The 20,388-nt window shown below is 43.5% G+C and overlaps 1 protein-coding gene across 3 annotated transcripts in view; it reads left to right on the top strand.

Moving 5' to 3' along the window:
• FAM219A (family with sequence similarity 219 member A) overlaps window positions 1-20,388 on the top strand; it is a 156,213-nt gene that overhangs the window by 100,080 nt on the left and 35,745 nt on the right. The gene's annotated exons all lie outside the window — the stretch shown is intronic.

The following is a 20,388-nucleotide window of genomic DNA, read 5'->3' as shown; positions in this document are numbered from 1 at the left end:
GCTGAAAGCTTACCAGAGGCCATCAGTCTTACAAGGCCATAGTAGGCCAAAGTCTTTTCAACCCCTTCTGCAAGGGTTGGGAGCCCCCCTGGACAAAAAATTCTGTCCATTTGCTCCATTTAATCCCAGCCTTTTTATATCAAAAGTCCTTTCTTCGTCTGTTGGTCTCAGTTTGAGACAGCGTATGTGAGCCTCCCCAGGGGCGATACCTCCCAGGGATTGGTGGGGCGGTTTACAAGTTGAGTGATTCCCCATAATCACCCCCTGCGCACACACTGTTCTTAGTTTCTGGCGGAGCTGTGGCAATCCTCCCTATCTGGAGTTGCATCCATATGCTTAACACAGTATGGTCCCCAAAGATACTGCCTGCAGTTGCAGTAATGTACTACAGAACTTCTCTGCCAGCTATTGACTGTCTTCACTGAATGAAAATTACGAGTGATGACTAAACGGCTGAATCTGATCTGCTACGAGGATGTCTTGACGGTTTTTCGTGAAGCCTAGAGAGGAGACATGTATATACAAAGCTGTAGGTTCTAGAATAAGAATGAGATTTCAGTGGATGTGAAAACATATGTTCTCTGAATCAAATTTAGAAGGCAAGCTAATGGAGACTTAGCTGGTGTCATTAAGACCTTTTTTCCACTTCCCTCAGCATGTACCCTTTTCCCTTTAGACTCTCCCTCATTTAGACACTTGGCTGCAATGAGCTAAATTCAGAGATGATCCTAGTGATGGAGATCCATGTGCTCAGCGGTGCAGTCTTGAGGGGGTTTGTTTTTGTTTGGAATTTTATTGCAGGACTGCATGGTAGAAGTGACCTCAATTGCAGCAGCACTAGATAACTTATCTACTGTCCTAGTTGCAATTGTTTTCCCTCCGAGCTTAGATCTCATGCTGACATTTCTCTTAATTCTAAAACATTCAGTGGCTGATGCTAGACAGACCCAAAAGGAGAAGCGAGTGTCACAACGTAGCCTTTGATGTGAGCTACAGTAGTTCAATGATATCATCTCCTAACACAATCAGAAATGGTCCTTTCTTCTTGAAGCAAGGAGCCATCCTAGTACTAGTAACAGCAGAGCTATTGCATGAAATAATTGGGTGCTAGCACCTTCCTGCTGGCAGTTGTGTTGCAGGAGATTTCTGTTTCTGCTTTGTGAGATATTGTACGATTTACTCTTTGAGTGGGTCTACTATTGGGGAGAAAATTCTCCTTTCCTGGAGCCTGGGGGGCATTTATAAGTTAGGCATGAATGCCCCCACACTCCATCCCTGCCTTCCTGATGGCCCCCTCTCTGCCTCACTTTCCCTGACCCAAAACACAGCAGCACTGTGGGCAGGCAAGAGATATTTAACAGCTACATAGAAGGGACTTGGGGAAAAAGTGAGATTTGAAGGAGAGAAATGGGGGGAGAGGAGCTATCCTCTGACAAAATATTGATGTTGTTCTGTATTAAATGTAGTAAGCTGGTTAGATCTCTAAGGACTCTCGTCTTCTCCCACTTTCCCCTGTGCTAATCCCACCTCTCCTGAGATATTGACAAGAACTTGATGGAATTCTGCTAGAGGTGTGCTGCTGCTGCTTAAATCTGCCTGAGGGCTCACTCTTGAGTAGCAAAGGGGAACTCTTTCACGATATCCAGAGACTGCTGAGCAAGCGACAGCTGTCACACATAGGAAGTGAGAGTGGGACAAGCAGTCAAATCAGAGTTTCACCTGGCCATGGAAAAAATGGCCTGATCGTTACTGGCCCAACCTCTGCCTCTCGCTAATTGTTCATCTTTTGTTTCTGCCACTAGGTTGTTTTGTGCACAAGAGTCCTAAGATTTTATTCTGTACTACTAGGGCGGAACTCAGACTTCTGGATTCCTTACGGTCTGTCTGATTTTGTGGCTTTCTGTGTAGACGTTAATTAGGTTGTCTACATCAAAATGCAGAAAACACTTACACTTTATTTGTGCTGTCTATCATATTAACATCCGTTAGCCAACAGGTAGGATTCCTGTAAACCACAAGCAACTCTCCGGAATAAACATTATTTAGAGTATGTAGTTCTGCCAGTGATCTAAGACTAGCAGTTTAATGCAGAATTCCCATCTCAAGCCTGATGCAACATGATATTCCCCCTGATGTGGTAGCGTTAAGCGCGTCTTAGAGAGCTGGCTTTAAGGATGGATTTAGATTCCAGGCTCTGGCTTGGTGGAGAGCAGAGTTAATTGAGGAACTAATCCATTTGAGGAAAGAGGGCAGGCTGACCGCACACGCTGTGGTATTAGCTCCTACTGCCTACTTCTTGAATGACATTGATTCATGACAGATATTGCATTGCTCTGCTGCTGGGAAGGAAAGGTATAGGGAACACTAATCGATATTGGTTGAGAATGACAGAGCCTTCAGCATTCAAGATAACAAAATCTGTGCATTTCCAATCTAACCCCTGCCCTAATAGAGGATAGCCTTCCTTTCTCACTCCATGGTGTTCCTGAAACTCTTTTTTCTTTTTCAGTAGCCAGTTTAATTTTACTTTTTGAAGGAAATGCAATAGGTGTGGGATTGTTTTTAAAACAGCTCCATTGAGCAGCTACAGAGAGCATACACTAGCATAACCCCATTGCTGACAGCATTCAAGGACACAGCACTCTATGCATAGGGTCGGACATAATGACTGAGGACAGGTGTCCAAATTTTTCTCAGCTGTGGGTTGCCATGGCAGCTTGCCACAAGTTTAAGAACTGCAGCTAAATTATGCAAAATAAGGCCAACGGCTGCAGCCCTTATTTGTAATACAGAGAAACTGCAAAGCCCCCACCTGACCATTCCTTTCTCAGATCAGGAGGGAGAATTGCATGCTGGGATGTGTTGTTTGTAACAGGCACATCTGCATATTAACTATGAATCCAACTTCTTTTGTGGAGCTGAATGTGTCAGTACAACCCTGTTGTTCTTTGTCCCTTTTCCTTGATGCCTCTTTCCTGGCTTTTTATACAAAAGAACTCCGTGATCGAAATACTTCATACAGATAATAGAATAATAAGCAAAGGTTGTAAGTGGCTGAACAAATCAATACCATTAGTGTATCCTTTTGTCAGTACCTCAAATACTGTATTATTCCCAATTGTTCTTCTGAGACAGGGAGATTCATGCTAATTAGATAGAGCAGCTGTTGTTTCTGGGAACAAACTGTATAGGTGGATTCGAAGAGCACTTTTAACAAAGAAATTGCAACTCTTCTGCTGGCTCCCATGGTTCCAGCTCCATTGAGAAAACTGCAGATCTCCATATCCATAACCATTTGCATTGTGACCTCCAGTGACATCATTACTTAAAGTGCACAGAGCTATTTTCTTCCCTTGGGAGTTCCCATTTCCTTTCGGATTGTGTCTGTACTGTGTGCTGGGGGAATGAGTAATGCGGAAGCAGAAGCACAGCGGCAATATAGCACTGCTATTGATTGTCTTCATGATGATAAAAGTGCAGTCTACCACTGGAGGCCTCCTGGGGGTGAGAGGAATTTATTTAAACATAATTCCATGTGTTATTACTCCTTCCAGTTGTAACAAATTGTGCATACAATTTATTGTGGCATCCTTCTCGCAAAGTATCTCAAGACTCTTCGTGAGGAGGGGGAGAATATAAAGCTCAATAGATTTTGGGTCAGTGGGCCTCATGCAGGCAGCATGGGGGTATGATGGTAAAAAGAGGCCACTTCCAAACGTAGTGGTGATGCAAGAACTCTTGCAGCTTAGCTGGAGTTGAGAGAATGGAAGGAAGCAGTAAAGGGAAGTAAAGAGGAGGTGAGTGGAGTTTAGTGTCGGTCACAGACTCAAGTGAACAGGAAAGTTGTGAAGTGAGATTGGAAGAGAAGAGTGACTCCCTGGAGTTCTGCAAGGACCAGAGGAAGTCTGGGTTGGAGGAACAGGACAGGCAGGTGAAAGTGAGGGGCAGCTTGAGGAGAAGAGGGAGGTGCACGTGAATGTTATTATCTAGGAGTGAAGCCACTGAGGTGGATTAAAAGATTTTTAAGAAGCTAGTGAAGAGGAGGGTGCTGATATTCCTAATTATTTATATAATACTCAAAAGTGTGCTGGGCACAGGAGAAGACAGACTCAGAGAATCCCCTTTTTTACCCAAGTACTCTTAGAAATTAATCAGAGATGCCAAATGTGTATTTTTACGTAAGGAAACTAAATGAAGGGTCCATGGTTAAAGCAGAGGACAGGAAGGAGGTGTCCTAAGTGCATAATATAATTAAAATCACAGTCAAGGAGGAAACTTATCACATCTATGAAGAACGAAACACTGCAGGGAGCACTGCAGAAGTAGTGAGCAGGGATGCCAGTTATACTCGGAGTGCGGGTAATGTGGCATATTGTACCCTCATTACTTTTTTTCCATATAGTAAATGTAATATTGCTGAGACATCCTGGAGAGACCTACAGGGGGCTTCCCACCAGTTTACTTCCGCAATGACTTGGAGAGGGCAGCTCTAGCTGGGTTGATGGGAGAATTTATTTCATTCAATCCATGGCGCCTGTGCTGAGACTGCTACAAAAAAGGAGGAAGGGGAAAATTAGCGCCAATTGTTCTGGCTTCTGTGATCTGAGCTCCTTTGGAAGCGGGATCCACCAACTCATTTTGCATAGCCCATCCTTGGGGAATGTTTCACCCTTAGCCTGAATTACCCAGATGTTGTTATTTCTCTATTGTCAACTCAGTGTTCTTTCTAATGTTGTCTTAAGTAGGTGAGCTGCTCAGTAGGAGCACTCGAGGGAGGCCAGTAGAACTCTGTGTAATTAACATAAACTGGCCCCAGAACAAACCACAGCATCTGCAGACCCTCATTCAGTGCAAACATTTTCTGCATTTCATTCGTGAGATATGAGTCTTAAACTTTGTCTGTCTGACAGTTAATCAGATTTGTTCTCTTTTTCCTTCTGTACACCGCGTCTTCAATTATTAGCAGCCTGCAACCCCTCGTGGCTATTGGTGACAAAATGCTGGGCCAGCAGATAAGGATTGCATTTAGTATGGGAATAATATGCACTTGTCAAAGAAAGGAGATTGCTATTCTTGGCTTTTGACCACCGTTCCCAGGCAAAGACAATGCTGACGGTACCCTAGAAACATTCATGTTCTCCCTCTGAAATCATAGGGGATCCTCTGTACCTACCCTGGGCTGAAAAGAAGGTGTGATATAAGCCAGCTGCCATTACACAAGGTCACAGTGGCACTAACCCTTTCATACTGTGGACCACTTCTTAATTATTTATTTGTATTACAGAAGTGCCTAAGAACTGCAGTCTTTCCTTTTAGCCAGCATCTACCTCTGCTAAGCTGTCTCCAGGCCACTTTGCAGTCCTGTCCTGCCCTTCTGTGTGCTACTCACCCTCCAATCTTGGGATCAGGAAATTTTATCACTGATTTAAGAAGAAATGAAGCAGCCACGCAGGGGGCAAAAAGTGAGTTGATGGGGTGCTAGTCATTTATCCAAAGAAGCCTCTGGACACTCAAGTGTCCTGGACTAACAAAGTATCTGTCAGACATGGACAGATGCTTCACCATTGAACAGAAGCAGCTCTGAGGACCACAGTCTCAGAATTATGCCAGTGCAAGCAGTGAGCCATCTGGCTACTTCCCTCTTTCCTTTCCTACCTTGTAAACTTTTTGCAAAACTCTGTTCTCTTTCTAGCTGGCATGATTTTTTATGAAGTGAGTCTTGTTGAAAGAAAATAAAGCATTTATAGATGCCACATATTTACCAGAGACAAGATTTGTAAAAAGCGAAAATCACTGCAGTAATTGGACAGTCTCCAGTTCAGTTAATTTATTCCTCAGGTTGTTAATCGCAGCTCTCTCAAGAGGTTCCACTTACTATCTGGGTCAAGGCTGACTAGCTTGTGCCGATGGAACATGTTTGTTATGTCGTTCATAGAAATAACACATCACATGTAGGGATAATGTGAAATAGCTCCAGGTTCCTTTGTGTGCACTTGCGCGCACCCCCATTTCCAAAGGGAACAACCAGAAATGATCAAAATAAAACACGAGGCCAAAAGACAATATCATAAAGTCTTGTAATAACGGCTTCCAAACAACCAGGAGAAGTAGCTTAGTCTATTATAAGTACATGGGATCCTGCTTCATTAGCGTTTTAACCTACAGGCAGAACTTTCTGCCCAGAATCTCACTGGGCCAGATCATGGACAAGACTTTAGATGGGACTTCTATTTTGGTGTTGTGATTGACCACTGAGCAGAGGGGCACACGTGCCAAAACCAAGTGTAGCTTTCCTATGGGAAGGTTACTACTCTTGTGACAAGGCATCATACTTCTCACACTCCTAGTTCATTCTCTGTGAGGGGCCTGCCCTTTCCCAGTCAGTCTCCAACCGTACATTGCCACCTCTTCAGCATTTACTTTTCAACTAAGCCCCAAGCATTTGCACTGTGGTTTGCAAAGTGATGACTCCACAGAGCTAATGTGGACCAAGGTGGTGTTTTCAGTCTGTTCTTCCCTGCTGGATGTTTTGCAAAGGATTTAGGAAGAGCAGATGATCTTTCAGTACCTGGGCACAATGAGGTCAGTTGTTTGTTCTGGATTGCCTTGTGGTTTTTATGCAGGCCTCATGGTTTTTGACTGTTTCTTATGGCTTGAAATAATTGATTAATAGATTTAATAGTCCCTCCTGGCTTTAACAATCATCTAATCTGACCACTGCATAACACAAGCCATAGAAATTCACCTGGCAATTCCTTCATTGGTCTCTATAACATCTGGCTGAACTATAGTGTATCTCTTAGGGCTTGTCTACAGTACCGCGCGGAGTTGATTTAAGATACGCAACGTCAGTGCTATGAATAGCGTAGTTGAAGTCGATGTACTTAGATCTACTTACCACGGTGTCTTCACTGCGATATGTCGACAGCTGACGCTTTCCCATCAACTCTGCTTGTGCTTCTCATTCTCGTGGAGTACCAGAGTTGATGGGAGAGCACTCAAAGGTCGATTTATCGCATCTATACTAGACGCGATAAATTGAACCCCGCTGGGTCGATCGCTGCCTGCTGATCTGGCCAGTAGTGTAGACAAGCCCCTAGAAAATTATCCAGACTAGTTTAAAGGCTTCAGGGGAGGGAGGACCTATGTCACTTGTTGCTAAGCTGCTCACAGGTTCACTGTTAAAAACCTGTGCCTTAGTTCCAATTTGACTTCTTGTAGTTTCAACTTCCAACTATTGGCTCTCTTTATGCCCCAGTTTGCTAGGTTAAACAGCTCTGATGTCTGATATCTTCTGCCTGTGAATGTACTTACAGACTCAGTGATCCAGTCACCATTGAACCTTTGTTTTGATGAGCCAAAATAATAGATAATTTCTTTAGGCTTGTGAACAATATTTTCTGGATCTTGGGTTTTAAACAGATGTCTAGGAAAAACCCACCTGATGGACAATACTTCTCTTCCCTTCCCTCGGAACTTGGCTCAGTTATTTTAGGGTTGGAGGGAAACATATAGGTTAAGGAGCGCACTCAAAATACAAATACATCCTGTTTGGTGTCCCAGGTCATGGGAAAAATACCTGCAGTCTCCAAAACGAATCCTTTTCTCTGTCCCCATTGCTAAAACTATGATTGCATTGGTTTTTTTCTCACTACTACTGTAACCAATGCCATCTACTCCTCTCTGCCTCTAACCTGTACAAAATGGTACAATTTAAAAGCCTTCTCCTCCACTCTGCCCATGTGTTTCATTCCCATTTTCAGATCCCTTCATTGGCTCCCTCCTACTTCCCACAAGAGTAAAATTATTCATCCTTTGCTTTAAGGCTCTGCACTGCTCAATAGCTACCCACATCTCAGCCTAGTTTTTCCTCCTCCTGCCCCTCCTCTCCCAGCATTCGGCCTAGTCCTTTTTCTGTAATCTTTGTTCCCAGTCCCATTCTTAACTCTGTGCCTTTTTTTCATATTGCCTCCTACTCTGAAAACAGCCTGAATCAATATAGATTAAGCTTCTCTGGGCAGGAAATTGTCTAAACTATCTGTCTTGTGAAGCAACACTGTTCCAAGCACTATATAAATAAACCCTCTGGAATCTTCTAAAACATGCCTATTGTGTATCTAAAAAGCATCATATTTTACCTGCCCCTTTGTTTACTTCTAAGCTTGCTCTTTCCTGTTCTAAATTTGAAATCATTGCTGCCTTAACTGTACATCCTACAATAGTCTCACCCATAGCAGTGGTTTTGCTCATCTGTCTGAAATGGGCACAGTTAAGTCAGCTAGTGTTCATGTCTCGTGAAGAAATAGTACAGTTCTCCCCATCTAGCTCAGCCATCTGCAGTTCACAGAGGAAGAAGTACTTCCTGCCATGAATAAACTGTGAGCCATATTGGAAAATAGTCTTTAATCACATCAGGCATCCTGGAGCTTCCTGCTGCTGGGTACCACTTTGTTGCAAGGTAAGAGCCTCACTTCAGTGCTGGAGCTGAAGGTAGGAAGAGCTGACTTTAAATGATGGGGTTTACGTTCCAGTCAGTAGATATTGGCTTGGAATTACAAGGTGTGAGGGAAAAGCCTAAAGTACAAGCAGTTGTCCACTGTGTGGGGCTATCTGAGACATGACGTTTGACCTATTGAATGACCGCAAGATAAGAATACATCTTGTGTTCAAAGGGACACTGTCAAGTTCTAGTCACTTGAGTTCAAAAGTTAAGTTGCTTTTTAAAATTTACTATAGATATAGGAACATTCTCAATTTTAAAATCATTAATAACCACCTTTAAATGAGAGCAGATATCTCAGGATTTAAACATTCCCATGCAGTCTTGGAAACCCAATCCAACAGCACTGTGGCAGCATGTGGGAATTTGAATGTGTAACCAATAAAACAAAAGTAATATTGGCTAGTTTTAATTACGTTGTCCAAGCTGAGTGAAGTGCAAAATGGATAAAAGGTATGAACCAATAGGGTTTTTTTATATTAGGCTCCCCATAGGGAAATGGTAAAGAGTAAAGTAAAGCTTTAAAAATCCTTTCACTATAATCTTTGCTAATGCTAGTAACGTATGAGATGGCTTCTAAATATACGAATGCGGTTTGTCTTGAAAGTATAATGCCCTCTGTAAGAATTCTGAAGCAAGATTAAAGCAGGAGAGACACTACTGTAGTTTTCTTGTTGCTGACATTGGCCTTCTGTGGCTCCAACTTTCATAACTAACTGTATAAGAGAAAAATGCTTCTGTACTACAAATTGACCAGTTCAGAGAATGCACTTCGTGTGCATAAAGTCCAAACATAGCTGTAATGTCAAGGAACGCTCAAATACTTCCTTGAAGCAATTACATTTTCCGCCTGTGAGGTAATGTATGAATTTGGGAATGGAAAAAGGAGGACGAGGTCCACTTTTGGGCTAACTCTATATTTGTCACTTGTGCAGCACTATTTCTTGATGCAACTGTTACTTTTGCAGGAAGACTGTGGCAGGCAAAGCCAAAGTAGCTGATGGAAATAACAAGTGAAGAAAGGTAACGCTTCCTCTGCTGAAAGTCAGCTGTCTGCACTGTTCTGTATGCCTTGAGATTCACATTCCGAAGACTCTCATGTGGCCAAATTAAGTCTTCGCTTCTCATCCTTGTCATTTTTTATTTTAATTACTTATTTGATAATTATTCTCTATATTGAAACAATATTTCCTTTTCTAATTTTTTTTTCAGCGTTGAGATGTTAATAATGTTTGGGGCAAATTAATTTGTCACTTCTGGCTGTTGGACCCCATCCAATGAGGAGTAAATGTGATAGATTTCTCTTCCAATTCCTTAAAAGGGTCACCAGCACCAGAGATGATTCATTTGCCTGCAGCCCTAGCCTTTTGTTTCTGGGATGCCTTTACAAAATCAGTTGGCTGAAGACCATTTTTCTCTGGTAGCCGTTCATGGGAAAGGAGAAAGATCACAGATAGCATTCCCAGAAAGGCAACTGGGGAGAAGCAAGTTAATGTGGAAGCCTTTAACTGCCAGAGACCTGGTTCACGATATGGATGATAGGTGTGTTCTCTCCCCCACACAGCAGATGTGGGTCCTGGGGCCTGCAAGCTCATGGGTAGCTGCATCATAAAATGAGACAATATGGCACAACTCACTACAGTTGGGGTTCCGTGAATAGAAGCAGCTCTGGGTTGAAATTTTAGGGCCACGATGGTGCTGAATTGACAATACTACGTTGTTGGGGAACTTGGATCTTTATCTGTGTTATTCCTGCTTATAGCCAGTGCTATAGATGTTTAAAGCCCGAAGGGACCATTATCATCATCTGGTCTTGCCTGCATGTCACAGGCTGTAGAACTTCCCCTAGTAATTCCTGGATCAGGCCAAATAACTTCTTCTGCTAGAAGAGGGCCTCATCCTGCCTGATTGAACTAACCTTGTTATCTCTAGACTGATTCTCGCTTGCATAGTTATACCTGCCTCTGGAAATTTCCACTACATGCATCTGACAAAGTGAGTATTCACCCACGAAAGCTCATGCGCCAATACGTCTGTTAGTCTAGAAGGTGCCACAGGACTCTGTTGCCTTTTACAGATCCAGACTAGCACGGCTACCCCTCTGATACTTGCCAAATAACTTGTGATTGAACTACAGCATTCCTCATTTAGAAGAACATCCAATCTTGATTTAAAGATAACTAATTTCTCACTTTCGGGAGCTCTGTATTCACACAAGAAACCTGATTTAGAGATTTATAATTGGTGACAGGGTTGCTTGAGGTTACCCCCGGGTTTCCTTATTATTATTTTTATTTATTTAATTATTATTTACTGATCTGTTTTATTTTTTTATGGTTGTGCTTAGGAGCACTAGTCATGGCCCAGGACTCCATTGTGCTAGGCACGGCGGAGTTCTTTCTCCTGCAAGTTGGCTACACGCTGGACAAAACAGCCACCTTTGCTAGCAGGCTGTCAAACTTGTAGTTAGCCCACTCGTTTCCCCTACCCCAGTTAAGATCAGGGCCCCCATTCTACTGCCTGCTATGCTGCCATTGTTCTGGAAAAAACTTACAAACTAAGACACACGAGCAAATTAAGCATAGACCGGGTGAGGTAGAATTTACAAATGTACCAGGCCTTCTCTCGCTCGGTTTTGTTAGATGTGGTGGTTGCGAAGGCTTTTTAAACAGGCAGCTTTATCTATTTGTATTGGAGCACCTAGATAGCCTAAGAGGGAATTGGGGCCCATTGTGCTAGGGGGTATGTGTGTGTAATATATATATTGGAGTCTCAGCCCCAGAGACCTTTGAGTCTAAAGGAGGTGGGGAATGGGTGAATGGCAGGAAGGGGTAGTGGACAAGAAGGAATGAAGAGGAAAGGGGACAGCGTCAACTCATCACCTGTCTTGTCAGGGTCAGCTGGCAGCATCTGGAAAGCCTCCCAGCAGAGGAGAGCCTGGAGGATAAGGAGAATGAAAGGCCACTTTGTCAGTACTTCCGTGTGTGTAATAAAGAGCCTAACTATGCTCCCTCTTTTGAATGACAGCTGGGTTGCCAGCAAGCTACCGTCTGCAGCACATACTGGTCATTTCACCCCACTGGTCCCAGCCTGCTTCTCCTTCCTATTGACTTGCATTTCTTTTAGATAGGTCCAAGTCAGAGTGAAATATTTTACTTTCCAGATATTCAATACTGAATCCTTCGGTGTGGACCCTCGGCTTCCTATATGCAGTAGAAATGCTGGAGCATCGTATATAGCGCTGTGTTCTGCAGGCTGTCTGCGTGCTAAAACTCAGGCTGTAAAACTGTCCAGATTCTTCACACCAGCTTAACAAATGACTGAACAGCTCCTCAAAGTCTAACAGTTTGGGAGAAAATGAGAGAACTCCGCTAAATCCCTTTTGGAATTGGCTTTTTTCACCAGGTTAACTGGGATGATTAATTAAAAAGCAGTAAGCGTGACGGGAAATTGAACATCTTAACTTCCCCAAATGCCAATCTATTGATTGGTTTCCCTGATGCACAGTGGAAGGATTCTTATATTGTCCTGAAGAAATGCAAACTCAAGCTCAACCCTGCATTGTGTCTTTAGTTGGTTTTCAGATTTCCTTTTCTTTCTATAATGGATATTTGAAAGAGTCCCATTATGTCTTATAACACTGCTCTATAGCCAAAATGCTTCTGAAATAAATGTAGTGCAACTTTACTAATTCTGGGTCACTGAGAATGAAAATGATGCTTAAAATTGTTGATTGGCTCTAGTTTTCAAGATATGCTATTGGGTCAGTATATACGACCCTTGACTTGGGAATGGCGGAGGAGAAGTGAGTTATAAAGGGAAGGGATTTCAATTTAAACCAGAAATGACTAAAATACATCTTTGACTGGATCTATGAATAAATCTATGACTGGGTTTGGACAGTACTTGCTTTTTAGGCAAAACAATGAATGATGCAATCTGAAGCTGGTATTGCGTCATACATGATATGAATTGCATCATGTTATTCCTAGAAGTCATGGATGATGCAATCATAACGAAGCTTACATCACTCTGCTGAACAAATTGCCTATATCAGCTCTAGAAATCATACAGTGTCGTGCTCTCTTATTTGTCAGTGTTTGATTTTGCAAAGGGACACATTTCTGTTTAGCCAAAGTGAGCAGAGATGCCTCATACTTGTGTGAACAGTGCAGATAACTTCTGCTATGTTTGTGGTGAAGTGACTTTTGCATCACAAAAGCGCAGTATAGCCACTATGGTTAAGAGAGCCTATCACCTTTATTTTGGCTGCAAAATTGGAGATCAAGACAAGAGGTGGGCCCCACACATATGCTGCAACACTTGTGCAACAAATCTTGGCCAGTGGTTGAACAGGAAAATGAAATCTATGCCTTTTGCAGTGCCAATGATTTGGAGAGAGCCAACAGATCATACCAGCAATTGTTACTTCTGCATGGTGCCTCCAGCTGGGAAAGGTCTGTCAAAGAAGCAAAAGTGGACTGTGCATTATCCAAACATTCCATCAGCTATACACCCAGTACCCCACGGAGAAGGACTGCCGGTTCCTGATGCACCAGAATCATTCTCACTTGAGTCAGACGAGGAAGAGGAAGAGGATGAAACTTCTGGTCCTGAACCATCAATGTCACAGGACCCACATTTTCTCCCATCCTCCTCCTCTGAACCACACCTCCTAACACAAGGTGAACTGTATGACCTTGTCAGGGATTTGGAACTACCCAAGAGTAAGGCAGAGCTGTTGGGCTCCAGACTACAGCAGTGGAATCTCCTGGCAGGCTATCAGGGCAAATTGAGCCCAGCAATGCCTGCAGGCTATTGCTGGACAGTGACAAGAGATGCTCCATTTAATGAATACAAGAGACAAGCCAAGAAGCCCTGAGTAGACACTGAATAGGACTAAACTATGTACATAATAGATTTTTGCCTTTTGTTTCATAATCAATTTTATTTATATAACCCTTTTGCTGATTTTTAAAGTGTTACATAAGCAGGACAGGTGAAATATTATCATGTAAAGCAACCATAAACACATGAAAAGACCAAGGTTTACAATTTATGATTAAAACTCTACTATCTACACAATATACATAGACATAAAATGTAAAAACTTAAATATCTTAGAAACAGTAGCCAATCAGTTGTTTTAATTGTAATGTTTGAATTCAACACATCAAAATACATAATAAATATCACATTTTATCTCTGAAGCAGACGACTTCTCAAAAATTGTAGACCAGCGTAATCAGGCCAGCTGCCTGTCAGGCGCCCCCTCGTGGCCTAGAGTCATACTACAGTTTCCCAGCTGGACTGTTCAAAAAAATTTCAGGCTTTTTCTTGGTCAAAAAATACCCCTTTGTGGGGGCTGAGTTTAATCATCTAAAATGAACTATAAATAAAACTCAAGACACCAAAACAAAGTTCATGCATAAATCCACACAATTCAAGGTTTCTCTTCCTCCTGGCATGCCGCCTGGCCTAGAGGGCTTTGCAGTCCCTCCCTGGCTTGAGCTGGGTCTCTCTGGGTATGTCTTTCCTGCAGTTAAAAACCTGCTGCAGGCCCATACCATCTGACTCAGGTTCACAGGCTGTGGGGCTGTTTAATTGCATTGTCGACAGCTGGGTTTGGGCTAGAACCCAGGTTCCAGGGAATAAAAGTCCTCACTCCTAGTTCTCTGCCCTAACCATTATGTATGATTTTAAAACAATGGATTCTCAATTCTATTATTCCATTTTTCTCTGTAGCTTAAACCTATTACTGTTAAGATTTAACATAGAGCAACAGTGAGCAATATCTCCTTCATGTGTACAACAACACCCCCCCCCCCCCCCGATTCTTTCTAAATCCACATGCTTAAAGCTAAGTTTAGCTTTTGGATACACCTCCCATTAACTGCAGGGGAGCCCTGTGCATTCCCCAGAAGGCAGAATTTGTTCCTTTGTAAAGGTGCATTTCCTGGTTGGCTGCTTTAACCACCTGCCAGTGTCCTAAAATTCTCAGCACTCTGGGGATGTGCACAGGCACATTGCTGTCTTACACCCTTACTTTCCTTTCCAAACAGGGGCCTGTAACAGTGTTATAAAGGAACCTGCGCAAGGAAGACAAACCTGAGACAATCTCAGTGAGCTGATTTATTAGCAACAGCTACAAATTCAGTCTTAAGACAGCTGAGCGAGTACCGTACGTGCTCCCTGTGCTTCCTTGAGGCAATGAGACCTCTTTACGGGCTCCTGCACTGGTTCAGGTAGCCTTCTGAAAGTTATGTAAATCTCAGAGGTTGGTGAAGAGGGATTGCCTGCTGTAATTTAGATTGCTAAAGCACAGCTGTTAGACAAGACTAGAATAAATCCTAGACTGAACCTGGAACAGAGTCTGCTATCCACAAGTCCATGCACAACAGGTAATAAAGGATAGAGAGGGAAAGGAGGACGTGAAGAAGGTGGATGGGTGGACAGTCAAATAAGTGGCCAAACCAGCAGTTGGTGAGAGAAGAGTTCGTTGCAAAATATATTGGTCCCTTATAATTTGTTTTTTTGCACCTGCATTAGTTGCTATTCTGTAAAGTCAGTGGCTAGGATAGGAGGGGTGGATTTTAAGTCAAAATAAGTTAGAATTCATCTAACATCCCTGGAAGGTGAGAGGTCTAATACTCAATAGCTTTGAAAATTATTGTTTGGGTCCTCTGCTTAGGAATTTGGGGCAGGAGTAGGAACAAGGAGCGGTTCTCAGGGCTCCATCAGAGAAGTAGAGGTTCTCCTGCGGAAAGCAGAACACTGAGGCATAGCGAATGCCTCGGTGCAGCTCTGAGCCCAGAGGAACAAATCCTCTTTCATGCTGTTGGAGTTCTGAAAGAAGAGTAGCTTTCAGAGGGTTTTATTTTATATGTAACAAGGTTATGGAATAGTTCTAAAACTTCTCAAGTATACCACAAAACAAAAACTACAGCTCGCCAGACTTTATAGACCCTCTCTGTAGAGCAGTCTGGTGTTTGACATCACAAAACCAAGCATTCTAGGAAAGTAAGCAGATCAGGGCAACGTTTGGGACCCTAAAGTGAGTACACTATATTTATTATGCTTTCTTAGCTGAAATTGACCTGTTTATTCTTGGGTCCTAATCCTAGAGTGGAAGGGAGAGGGTCTGCCCTGCTCGGTTCTTAGTCCAGGGTGCTGGCGGGAGGGGTGGCCCCAGTGGAGTCCTATTTTATCCTCACTCCCCCCAGTGCAACAGTCCTTGCTTTGTCTGCTTCTGCTCCTGATGGCTGGAGTTATATACAATTTTATTTCACTCAGTTCATCAGGAAAAGAGTGACACAGCCTACGGCCTGGACAGTGAGCTGGGCTGTGGAGCCAGGGCTGAGCACTAAATATTGATTATGTTGGGTTTGTGTGTTAGCGTATCCACTAAGGAGAGAGAACCCTCATGTTCATTGTTGCAGTGACTCAGTCCATCTGAGAAAACCAGGGGTTGGTAGGTATTTTAGAAATTATTCCTGTCAGTGTTACTGGGATCCTGCTCTTACCCAGATGACCTGTCATGGAAAACATGTCATTTATTAGCATCTGAATTTTAAAGCATTAGTCCTGCTAAATGACTGAATCAGCACAAAGTAGCAGGGCACACGCTTCTTCAAAGGAGGGCTGTGTTTGGAAAAGGGACTGCTGAAACGTTGTGGGGGTCCGTCTTTGTTCCAACTTGATAATTCTCACGTGTGAGTGACTTTGTTCACAAGTGAAAAGCCGTTTTTCGAACTGCAGACGCTGCAAACGTCCCCTGGGATCTGAAAATCCAAGCAGTCCCCCTGCCGCTCCCTGCCATCACCAGTAAGAAAGGTTCTGCTCTCAGAACTCCACTAACAGATTTTTCAGTGCTGACGGAAGAACAGAATCCAGATCGCTCTCCCATAGGGATATTGGCTCCTGCAGGGCTAACAGGAGTAAAATCTTGCTCTTGTCTGTGAAGTGAGCAGATATGATTTGAAGGTGTGTGGGAAGTGGATACATGGAACAGAGAAATGCTGGCTTGAGTTATTTTTCTTACTCTCCAATGTTTTATCCTGCATGCTAGGCATATTGGCATTCCAGCTTGTAGCATTAGACCCACATTTTGCATCACGCTATTAAAAAAACTTGATTCTCTTCTAAATAAGAGATTTTTAATGAAATCGGATCCACAAAATTCATCTCCAACATGCGAAAATCTTTACGGACCACACCACGTCAAAAGGTTGTGAGGCTTTCAATCCTTGGGCGTTCACCAGCCTTTTAGGGAGGCTGAATTGGAGATAAGTAAAAGGTTTAGTTATTCCCTGAAGCCCATTACTGTCCTTCCATTTACCTCTCAACTGCAGCTGCTACCAGCCACGCAGGACTGTTGAAAGAGCAGAGCTTTTTCCTCCACCCTCTTCTCTGCTCTCAGATTTTCCCACTCTTCTATGAGTTCTCTGTGCTGGCATCACCAGGGGAAGCTCTTTGCCCCAGGAAATCTCAGTGTTAAGGCTATTTCAATGTGAGATTTGACGTAAGTAGAGCTGTCTGTGTTGTATTGAGGGTGTGAAAAAGGATCTGAGTCCTGAGAGAGAACTACCAAGCAGAGGGAAATATGAATGCTGTTTCATCTTCCCTGCATTTGCCTGAACTTCTACCCATGAGAAGACTGGGGCTTCTGCTCCCCCCTCTCCTGGAAAGACTGCAGCCTCTTGGGGCAGAGAGGATTAAAATTTTTATTAAACTTAATGTTTAAAATTAAATATATACAAGTTAAGAGGGAAGGTACTGTACATCTGGGGCCAGGCTTGAGTTATGAGGGATTACGGGTATCCCTTACAAGGGATCACGAGGTACATACATATCACATAACCAGCATAGACCCAGATTGGGGTGCGGGAGTTTTTAAAGTATCCGTGGATAAGTGAGTTACCGAAGTAGTCTCCAAGATGGTGGTACCTTTTCTCTCCTTTCCCAGAATAACTGGAGGTGCAATGTTTTTATAGAGGAAAAATAAGAGGGAAGGTGATACGTTAAATAAGGTAAATCTCAACAATATTAGGCCTGCCTGCTACTGGTTAGTAATGGGAAATTTTTGTCTGTAATACAAAATAACTTATAAACAATTAAAACTAACATTTTCCACAAAAAAGCTGCTCTTAAACTACTGTCTCACGTTCTTTTTTTCCCAGAGTATCTTTAAGATACCAGTTCTTGGCTCTGGATCTGTTCTTCTGTAACTTATGCTCTGCAAACTTCAGTTCTTCTCCCTCTGTCTCTGTGCCTTCACTTCCTACTCTAGTCTTATGTTCCGTACTCTGACAGTTCCTCGCATTACAGGACCATCCTTCCCCTGATCCTGCTCCCATCCATCTTTCCACACTGCCCATTGTGACTGGAAGAGCCTTCCTGCTATGGGTCCGCTTGGAAATTTTCCATCAAAAACTTTAACTGAAAATTGGGCTTTTCACTAGTAAATAAATGGTTATTGTTGAAAGTTGACAATTTTCATCAGAAAAGCTTTTTGGCCAGAACAACAAAAAGGTGAAGTTTTCCAGGAGGGTGTCAGACAATGTTCTGACCAGAAGTACCCTGGTCCTGTGTGCCCTTGCATCATTACACCCCATCAGCATTTCTTCACCACTAGCTATCTGCTTGTCAAAGCAAAGTCTCTTATAAATCCAAGTCCTATTAATATTTACATATAGAAATGTAACTTCAAGTAAAAGTGGAACCAACAAGAAACATCCCTAACTGCAGCAACTACAATCTTAGGTTCCTCTTTCTACACAGATGGTCTGTACATTCTCTTGTCTGAGTAAACCCTTCAGGTCAGGGATCAGGTCGTGTATACATCGTGCATATCGGATGCATGATGGTAACGAAACCCTGCTTGCTGACCCCTGGTGGGGAGGTGATACACAGTGACTGCTCTGCTTTCCCTTACTCTTACCACTCCGGTATATCTACCATTCCCCTCCCCCAGTTTACAAAATCCAGCAATGCACAGAACTAACCTGTGCTATTCACTGTATTCATTTGCTTGTATCTCTTAGAGCCTACGTTCTCGGGAGTGCCCGCGCAGCATCCAGGCCAGCGAGGCTGTAATCCTGACTGGGGAATTTGGGTTTTACCATAAAGGAAATGATGGTGATACCCAGGTTGATTTCCTTCTCTCCCCGCCTTGTCATAGGAACATTGCAGAAAATTCTTAGACGGGCTCTGGAAACGCAAATCCAGGTTTAATTTCTTTCCTTTTGGTGAATAGAGCCAGCCATGAGCAGGGAGGAAGAGGGTGGTAGAAATGTCAGGCTGACAGAATTTCTGCTTCGCTAGGTCGTTTAGATGAGGGCTCAGACAGGAGCCGCAGCTGGTTGCAGTGTTCTGAGGTCTCTCGTTTAATGCTGTCAGGAGCGTACATGCTGCTGGGAGGCATTTTCAGAAACCTGCTGTTTGGAGGAGGTGGACTAATGTGCCAGTCAATGAGATCTCATCAACTGTACCTGAGGCTATACACAAGAAGCTTCCCAAAGCAGGGAGCGCAGCTGTATCCTTGCAATGTAATCAGTGACTCCCTAGCAGAAGCAGAGTAACCAAACTCAGACTCTGTTTCTCCCTTTTTCCAAGTCTTCTGTCCCCTACCCAGACTTGCTTTTACAAAGCAGAGAGGATGTCAACACCAACAAAGTAGTACTACACATCCTTGCTTAGACCAGCTGCATAGCTTAGGCTTGGTCTGCACATAAAAATTAGGTTGACATAGCAACGGCACTCAGGGGTGTGAAAAGTTCACACACCTCTGCCGACCTAACCCACAGTGTAGACGCAGCTAAGTGGACAGGAGAATGCTTCCATTGACCTAGTTGCAGCTGCTCGGGGAGGTGGATAACCGCAACAATGGGAGAACTGCTTCCATTGCCATAGTAAGTATCTACACTACGGCGGCACAGCTGCAATGCCCTAGCTGTACTGCAGCAGCACCTGTACTGTAGATGTGGCTTTAGCACTGGTTCTTTTCTGTCTAGTGCGGTTAACTGCTGTGTTCAGACCTGGACAACTGCTGCTGCCACTTCGGAGCGGTTTTAGCTGGGGGCTGTACGTGATGGCCAGTGGTGGTCTGTTGTTTTCCTTGTTGGGCCTGTCCTGTAGTTAGAAGCGACAAAGAGTCCTGTGGCACCTTTTAGACTAACAAGTATCGGAGCATAAGCTTTCGTGGGTGAATACCCACTTCGTCAGATGTGCCACAGGACTCTTGGTCACTTTTTACAGATCCAGACTAACACAGCTACCCCTCTGATCCTGTAGTTAGGTGACTTCTGGGTACCCATCTCACAAGGACAGGCCCAGCAAGGAAGATAACAGAACACCACTGGCCATCACATACAGCCCCCAGCCAAAACCTCTCCAACACATCATCAACACTCTACAACCTATCCTGGAAAACAGTCCCTCACTCTCTCAGGCCTTGGGAGGCAGGCCAATCCTCACTTACAGACAGCGCCCCAACCTGAAGCAAATACTCACCAGCAATTACACACCACACCACAGAAACCCTAACCCAGGAACCAATCCCTGTAACAAACCCCGTTGCTAGGGTGACCAGATGTCCCGATTTTATAGGCACAGTCCTGATTTTTGGGTCTTTTTCTTGTATAGGCTCCTATTACCCCCCCACCCCGTCTCGATTTTTCACACTTGCTGTCTGGTCACCCTACCTGTTGCCTTCTCTGTCCCCAAATCTACTTTAGCGACACCATCAGAGGACACAACCACACCATCAGAGGGCTCATTCACCTGCATATCTACTAATGTGATATATACCATCATGTTCCAGCAATGCCCCTCTGCCATGTATATTGGCCAGATTGGACAGTCTCTACGTAAAAGGATAAATGGACACA

The sequence above is a fragment of the Gopherus evgoodei genome, chromosome 6 (assembly GCF_007399415.2).
Source record: "Gopherus evgoodei ecotype Sinaloan lineage chromosome 6, rGopEvg1_v1.p, whole genome shotgun sequence".
Lineage (NCBI taxonomy): Eukaryota > Metazoa > Chordata > Testudines > Testudinidae > Gopherus > Gopherus evgoodei.
This window is presented reverse-complemented; position numbering and strand designations above follow the sequence as displayed.